Below are 9,283 nucleotides of genomic sequence, written 5' to 3'. Positions count from 1 at the left end.
TGTTCCCTAATTTATTCAATCTGTATTTACAAAAAAAGTCCACAATTAGAGAAGTGAGAGACATATAGGGATAGGATCTTAGGTTCAGGAGAAATCTTAATGATTCGGAGGTCAATAGAGTAAATAAATTATTCAACATTCTGGAGCAGCACAAAGATCTAAACTCAAGTGAGGATAATCTGTTGCTTTGGTTACCAAAAAAATAAGGAAGGTTTATGGTTGGCTTAGCTTACAGGAAATTACAAAGAGCAGGTCCATATGTCGATGGTTGGCTTTGGAAGATGATTTAGAAATTCAAGGTGCCTTGAAAGGTAGCATTCTTAACTTGGCTTCTAGCTAAAGAAGCTGCTTTGACTCAAGACAACCTTATGAAAAGAGGTTTCCATATATATGTTCTAGGTGTTCTCTATGTTAATGAGAGTTGGAGACAATAAACCATCTCTTTCTACAATGTAAAGAGACTACTAAGTTATGGTGGATTTTTATTAATATAAAGGGCATAAGCAAGACAATGCCAATGAGTCCCAAAGAAGCACTAGTTTGTTGGAATATAGATGGAAATCAGGATACAGGGAGAGATGAAAAATTATCCTAGCCTACCTGCGTTTGGTGGACTATATGGATAGAGAGGAATCAGAGATTCTTTTAAAATAAGAGTTGCACTATACAGAAACTGAAAATGAATTGCCTGGTCCTTTTTTTTGGTCTAAACATGAATATCCTAAAGATGAAGAGGACATTTCCTACCACTTTAGATTACTTATGAGATCCTTTAGAAGGATATTCTATAGCTTTGGTTGTATGTTTTACTAAAATGCTTCTTGTGTATTCCTTTGTTTATAACACAAATTACCTTTTTCAAAAATATAAATATATAGTTGAGTTGAATATATTACCTGTATTAACAATGGGAGTACAACTCTTTGATTTATCTGGTGATTGATTTTCTTAAATAGTTTCCCCAGTAAGTGTAGTTTGCCTAAAGACACCTCCTCCTGGTGCAATTGATTTGTAAAAATCTGCTCAAACATAATATGTAATTTTAGTACATTTATAACAGAGCCATAGAGTTCCTTAAATGATATAAGAATTATTATGTGTAAATTAATAAATTAATCAGCTAGATTTCAACCCGAAACGAGTAAGGTCAGTTACAAGAATCATGTGTACCAATTCTGCTTTATTATTGAGTCTAGAATCAAGATAGAAAAAACATATCTAGGAGCAATAACAACAGAAAAAAAGCTATATGATCAATACTTAGAAATAGTTGCCGATAAGAAATGAGCATTAATAATTTACAACAAAAATTAAGTGTAAGTACTATTATTTTAACGGTCGTTTGGTTGTAGGTCAGCAAGGACTTATTATTAAAACTCACATAAGTGCTTACTAGACTTTTGTCTAGAAGACCGATAATAGATAAGTGGAGAAGAACGAGTCAAAACCTTAACGTACATATGAGTGGTGAAAGTTTTGAATATGATGGAGGAATTCATGGTGTCTTGGCTTTAAGTTATTATGATTTGGCATATCAACTTAAGCTGAGTTTTCTGTACTTGGTCAACTTTTTAGAGGATCAAAAGATTTTAGCACAAAGTTTATCAGCTATGGGCTACTGAAGGTATTATCTCATTGGAAGGTGACCAAGAAGATACAATAATGATGGAGGTAGGGGAATGTTATCTGCACGGGTTAGCTCAAAGGTACATGGTTCAGGTGAAATTAGACAAAATAACTGAAAGGATCAAATTTTGTTGACTTCATAATGTCATGAGAGATACAGGTTTGTCAAAAGCAAAGGATGAAAACTTTCTCAAGACAGTTTATCCTCAGCATTTGCATCAATCGATGTGCTGCCCTTCTTTAGCTAAAGCAACATCAACATACACAATATGCAGAGTATCTATTATCAAAGATAACAATAATGTTTAGAAGCATTTCTCTACTAATGATAAGTCAATTCAGCATAATAGACCAGCTTTTTTCTTTCCAAGAATGACAGGATGCGAAAGCACATTATATCCCCTACCTATATTCCCGCAAATACTTAATTTGAGGGTGAATTTATTCTCGTACTTCACTTTTCCAAGTACTATACAGGAGATGCAAAACTTGCAAAACTTATATTTTCCGCTTCAGTACATCAGAGCACATATAAGTTGGAGTTAAGTCCTTTAAGAAACTTGGAAATGCTGAAGAACTTCAACACACAAGTTTCTCCTTTTAGAGATCTCTTCAAGTTAGCAACAACAACAACAACAACATCATACCCAATATATTCTTACTAAGTGGGCTCTGAGGAGGGTAAGTATACGGAGTCCATACCACTAACTCAAATGTGAGATAGAGAGGTCGTTTTCGATAGACCCCCGTCTCAAAATAAATTATGAATGACTTGTGCAAATAAAAGGTTTTGTGCTGGAAATGAGGTATGTAACAGTAATGCAAAGTTTAATAACAGATCAAATTTTCTTCTTGTGAAGAAAAAGTAGCACTTGCACTTTGCATTAGTAACCAGATATATTTTTAAGATGACTTGATCCCAATGTTATTTGACTGTCCAGTAGTAAATAATTTGATACTCATATACCTTTTAGGTCCTATAACCTATTTAAATATCCAGTTTATGGTTCTCTTCCCTAGTAGTTCTTCTATGTAAACATATTTTTGTACTTTGCAGGTTCCAGGTTTTGTAGGAGAAGAGCTGCTAAGGTAGGCTCTAGACAGAGCTGATGTGGTTATCATCCCTGCTGGGGTGCACCAAAAGCCTGGTATGACCTGTGATGACCTGTTCATCATTAATGCGGGTATTGTTAAATCTCTTTGCAAGGCCACTTCTAAGTACTGCCCTAATGTGAGTAAATTTTGTCTGTATATTTGTTGTATAGCAGTTCAGGTATTCTAAAAAAATTTACTAATTTTTTCTTTTTGCTACTTCTTCCTTTGATAAACTTTAAACGCTCTTGTCAATATGATCATGTTACAAGAAAATGAATCAACTGGACATGTTAAATATCTTTTCCATATCGGTTAGTTACGAGCTATTAAATTAGTTAGAAGCAGTTAGCAAATTAGATTCACTCTTATTTCTTATAAAAGGCATTGTATCTACCAATTCAATCATCAATTGAATAATAATATAGTTCACCTAATTGAATTCTATTTTCATCTTCTTCCCTAATCCACCCCCATAGCTGATTACTCAAGCTTTCTCTGTAAAAACTCCTGTCCAGCTGTTAAAACCTAAGATTCCTCTGTGCATCCCTGCATTTTGGCTATCATTGGTATCAAAGACACTCGGGTTCTTGTCCACAATGGCAAAATAAACAAGGTCTAGTGATAATTCTCCAACTGAAATGGGGGAATTAAGAGGAATGATGCAGAATTTACTTTCAGAAATTGGTGTTCTTAATGGTATAGTGGCGAAATTGAAGAAATTGAATCAAATGGTGATAGAATTAAAGGAACAACTAGAACGAAATTGAAAGGATACTACTCCTACCGGAGATGGGATTGAATCTTCAGAGGAAAGACTATCGAGAGAGAGACAATTGGTGGAAGAGCCCAGAAACAAGAATTCTTTGGGTTACCAAAAAGGTATAGCTCATTAATCTAAACTAGATTTTCTAAGATTTTTTGGAGAGGATGTGAGTTCTTGGTTATTTAGAGTGGATCAGTTTTACGAGTTTGAGGAAATTGCTGTGGATCAAAAAGTAGGACTGGCAGTAGTACACTTGGAAGGTGAAGCATTCAGTAGCATCAATCCTTCATGATGTATAGACAATACATTCAACCTTTATCTTGGAATGAATATGTGGTAGTTTTGGTGGAACCATTTGGGGCAGGCAAAGAAACTAGTTATTTTTGAACCCCATAATCCTTTCTCATTTCTATCCATAAGAAACTTCTATTAAGAAGACATCATATACTTGTAAGGTTCTCGATGAAATGCCTAAAAGAGATTTACATGTAGATTCTCTGGATAGTAGTACTATTGACATAAATAATAAAACAGAAGCAATTGAAGACTTGTTTCTTGATGTGTTCTATAGAGATACCAAGAGAGATATAGATGCTTTGGATGATTGGTCTCTCGATAAGGCACCTTTCATAGAAGATAAGAGCAATAAAGGGGATTTTGGAGGCTTTGTTCTAGATGATCTTTTCATAGAAAATGAGAATAAAGTGTTTGCAACTTCTTTAAATAGTGAGGAAGTCAACTGTAATGAAGATAAGTTGGTGAAAACAAGAAACAAGAAGGATATGGAAGCTGGAGCAGTCAAACTCTTCATGTATTTCCAGTTATCTCGTCGAACTCTAAGAAAATTGGAGGATCTGGTTTTGGCTAATGAAAAAGAGAAGCATAATGAAGTTGGTGCAAACCAATGGGAATTGGGTAAGATTTTTTATAATAAAGGCCAACAATAATTCTTTGATCATAAATATGGTTGTATTAGGTTCCGGGGGTTGAAAAACATAATCAATAGTAGAACTTGTGATGTTTGTTTAAGAGCTACAGGGAAAGAAGTTCTCTCATAGCAGGCTCATTTTGATACAATTATTTTTGTGGTCATGACTTTGTGCGACTTATAGATTGACTTTAAGAGTGATACGATAATTTGGGGAAAAATTTGCCCATATGAAAGAGCTGAGAAATTGCTCTTTCTAATAATAGATGAAAGACCAATACTGATTGCATGTGATGGAGTATAAGTGTGGATTGATTATTTTCTATCATTGGAAACTTGGGACGTGATTGGAAAAAAGAAAGTAATAATGTTGAGGATGATAATGTATGACTATATAGTGTACCTTGTAAACTGTCACATTGCTACACACTTAGGAGTCATCAATTATAAATTCTCTAGTTCCTATTTCACTCTTGAGAACAAGGGTGATCTCGACGGGAAGGGATACACTCAGTCTCTACTTTTCTAGTTTTCTACGCCTTTACTTGGAAAAATGAGTTCGACATCTTTTGAGCAGAAAATGGAGAACGGAGGGAGGCAGTTGTTTATGTTATTCTACTCTCTTGGTCCTTCATTCAGTAAGAAGGATCTGATAGTTGAAGGAACTGCATCTTTTGGGCGGAATGGATGACCTTTTGTAGTCATCAAAAGCTTGGGACAGACACACAAATATGGTGAAAATGGTTTTAACTTTGGTGAAACAGGAGATGAAATGATCGGCCTTTTACAGTCATTAAAAGCTTGGGACAGAAACACAAATATAGTGAAAATGGTTTTAACTTTGGTGAAGCAGGAGATGAAATGACCCATGTCATTTGGAAATTAATCAATGATAAGCTCATCTTTCCCTTTGTGGAGTTGGATATAAAATACTTTGATCTTGGCCTTCCTCACCATGATACCACAGATAATAAGGTTACAATTAAAAGCACTAAGGCTACTTTGAAGTATAATGTAGTAATTAAGTGTGCAACCATCACTCCAGATGAGGCTTGTATGAAGGAGTTTAACTTAAAGTATATGTGGAAGATACCAAATGGGTCAATTAGGAATATTCTTAATGGTACTATATTCAGGGAACCAATCATTTGCAAAAACATCCCTCGAATTGTCCCACGTTGGTCAAAACCAATATGCATTGACTAACATATTTTTGGTGATCAATATCGAGATACTGATGCAATAATTCAAGGAGATGGAAAACTCAAATTAGTATTTGTACCAGAAGGGACGGATCAAAAGATTAAATTCGAGGTTTACAACTTCACTGGTGCTGGTGGAGTAGCTTTATCCATGTACAAAACGGATGAGTCTATTCGTACTTTCGCTGAAGCTTCTATGAACATGGCTTACCAAAAGAAATGGCCACTCTATCTTAGCACAAATAATACCATCCTTAAGAAATACGATGGAAGATTCAAGGACATATTCAAGGAAGTTTATGAGTCAAACTGGAAATTGAAGTTTGAAGCTGGGATCTGATGACTACTTCTGATGGCAAGTATTCATTGCTTAGATCCAAAAATCATACTGCAAAGAAGGACAGTTAAGAAAGGGAATAGAACTGTTGCTCAAATTTTGCCCAAATGGACAGAATTGTCAACTGATGCTGCAACTTGGGAGTACCTTATTGTTCTTCAAGCCAGATTTTCTGGTTTTGATCCTTGAGGTCAAGGATCTCTTTGGAGCAGGGAGTACTGTTACATAAAAACGAATCAACTGGATAAGTTAATTAGCTTTATCATATTAGCAGTTAGTTACGGGCTATTGAATTAGTTAGAAGAGGTTAGCAAATTATATTCACTCTCATTTCTTATAAAAGGAATTGTATCTACAAATTCAATCATCAATTGAATAATAATACAATTTACCTAATTGAATTCTATTTTCATCTTCTTTCTTAATCTACCCCATAGCTGATAACTCAGAGTTTTCTCTGTAAAAACTCCTGTCCAGTTGCTAAGACCTCGGAGTCCTTTGTGAATCCCTGCATTTTGGCTATCAGATCAGAAATCCTATGAATTCTACTGTCCTAATTACTGCCGAGGTGTTTAAGAAGGTTGGAACTTATGATGAAAAGAGGCTCCTTGGAGTTACCACACTTGATGTGGTTAGGGCCAAGAATTTCTATGTTACTAAAGCTAAAGTAAATGTTGTTGGTATCTCTTCAACTTAGCAAAACTACAAAAAAACTAGGAGTCATTTTCTCACTGGAGTTTGATGAGATGGAAAAGATCATCACACACCTCAAAAACAGAATAGGGAGACTTAGGGAAACTTCCTTCTGCATTTACTACAATTTTCATCCAGAAAAGATCTAAACCTTCTGAAGCAACTATTAGATTGTGAACATATCCATAAGTTAGATCTAATGGACATCATCAGTAAGCTACTAGAATACCACTTCTTTTCACAAAGCCTTACGAAGTTAACCTTGAGAAATTAAGGGTGGACTTGAACAAGACCCTATGCGTATGCTACAGAAGTTGCCTAAACTATTTACCTTATCATTACATGGAAACACGTACACTGGAAAGGTAATGTATTGTTATACACAAGGGTTTCCCCTTTTTAAAACTCTTAAACTCTAGGGGTTGCCAATTTTAGAAACCTGGAGGTCGAGACAGGAGCCATGCCTAATTTAGTTCATCTAGAAATCGAAAACTACAAGAAGTTGGAAAAGGTTCCTGATGGAGTGAGATACCTAACTAAAATACAGGAGATAACAATCATAGACATACCGGACACCTTCCAAAACACATTTTAAGAGGTTCAAGGAGAGGACTTCAAAGTTCAGTTCAGGAAATTTTTAGACACGAAGAAGTTTTCCAATATTAAATTGTGAATAATAGTTTTAGGTACTCTATCATAATAAGTTATGATTATTTGTACTCCATTTTACTTATGTTCTTAGTCGTGTATTCTAAGAAGTGTATATACATTTATGTTAAGCTTAATCTAATCTAGTATGCATAGTCATTTCAACAAATGATTAAACTCTCCATTAGATGATTATTCATAAAATTATCGTCACCTAAAGAGAGAAAAATAAGTGATCAAATGAGGATAATACAAAATACGCTATTTATGGATTTTTCCTTAAAACACTTCTTTTATTGTACCCAAACACTACAATATTACTTAGAATCTATTTTTGTTTTGAAACACCTCGAATAAGTCCATCCAAACAGGCTCAAAAGTCAAACAAGGTTAGGGCATCTGAAAATGCTCAAGGACTCCTACCCTCCCTCACCCTATTACAGCAAAACTACCAACACAATTGATAGTATGTGCTATACACAAATTAATAAATCATTTAATATATGATTGTTGTATGCAGTTATCTATCTAATTTCATTCAAAGACAAAGTGTGAGGACTAATACATATTCTTGTTCATGTTCAAAATTTTCGCTTCACTTTGCAATAAAACTCCTTCGTTTGTACTTTGTTTCTCATATATATGGTGGTTTTCATGAAATTCTTTTGGAGCTAAAAATCTAAAAGGAAATAAGCGCCAAAAATTAGTTTCTTTCTTTATTTTTTTTCTTTCTATAATTCCCTTTGGTAGCAGTAAAGGAAGTGGTGTCGTATGTCTCAGATCAACCTAGAAAAATTAGGAAGTTGAGTAGTGCTTGGCTACTTTTATCGCTTCCACACCTAATTATAATTACACACAAATATAAAAAAAATTGTCCTAACCCCAAAAATACCTAAAAAGAATTCAACATCTATCGATACAATAACAAATCTTTCAACAATTCATGAAAGCTTATATGAGTAGTAGCTGCAAAATATGTTGGAAATCTTTAGAAATGGTTGGAAAGTTCTTTATTTTGGGCTTAAATGTCTGGAAAGTTGAGAAGCTTTAGAAGCGTATTCAGTCAATCCCAGAAATTATCTTATAGTTTTACTAAAGTGAGTAAATGATTTTTTTAAAATTAGAAAAGCATTTATAATAGACTTCAATTTTAAAAATACTAACTTAATTCTAAATCACCAAACTACATTATTGTAATTTACTTATTCGTAAGTCATGCTCAGTTTATTAGAATTCAAAATTTAAATTTGAGTTATAAAACTTTATGTAAAAACATATGCGAAGTAAGTCGTTTGACTGGGAAAGAGTTATCTCGAGATAATTAATTTTGGGATTAGTTATTTTCAGATAACCCGAGATTAGTTATCCTATCATTTATATGGGATAACTTATCCATCACTATAGTCTAAATAGTGGAACAAATAATTCCGGTTATAGCCGATATTTCAAATAAAATATGGGATAAAATAATACTTCATTTTATCCCGAGATTATTTTTCCATTTACCTCATACTACGACCCTATGGATTAGTGATTTGGCGATGTGAACCAAAAAGTACATATAAGAAAAGAGTAAATACTATTATTGCACCAAATTGTTACATCGACTAAATAAACATATTACAGTGTATTCACGAATTAAGTATTATAAAATTATTATTAATTAAGATTTACAAATTTTTATTTAATTATAATTAAATATGGTCAGTTATAAATAAATATTTTAAAAAGAAAAATTATGGGTAAAATAAGGAGTCCTTTGGTAGGGTGCATAAGAACTATACAAAATATGATGTATTAATAATGTTTGCTCTATGTATATATGCATATTATTTAAGTGGTGTTTTATTTGTTGTAAAATAACATTAATTGAATAATTTTTAAACAAAATTATGTTTACTATTTTGACATTATCAGTCATAATCTTTGTTAAAAAAATAATAAATTAAAAAAATTCTTAATTTGAAAATATTATTTGGGCATTTTTTAAA

At 33.3% G+C, this 9,283-nt stretch overlaps 1 pseudogene; it reads left to right on the top strand.

The window, feature by feature from the left end:
* Nucleotides 1–215: 215 nt before the first annotated feature.
* Nucleotides 216–5,954, top strand: LOC107849238 (annotated as a pseudogene).
* Nucleotides 5,955–9,283: the final 3,329 nt, after the last annotated feature.

The sequence above is a fragment of the Capsicum annuum genome, chromosome 12 (assembly GCF_002878395.1).
Source record: "Capsicum annuum cultivar UCD-10X-F1 chromosome 12, UCD10Xv1.1, whole genome shotgun sequence".
NCBI classification, from domain to species: Eukaryota; Viridiplantae; Streptophyta; class Magnoliopsida; order Solanales; family Solanaceae; genus Capsicum; species Capsicum annuum.
Note: the sequence above shows the minus strand (reverse complement) of the source record. Positions and strands in the feature narration are given on the sequence as shown.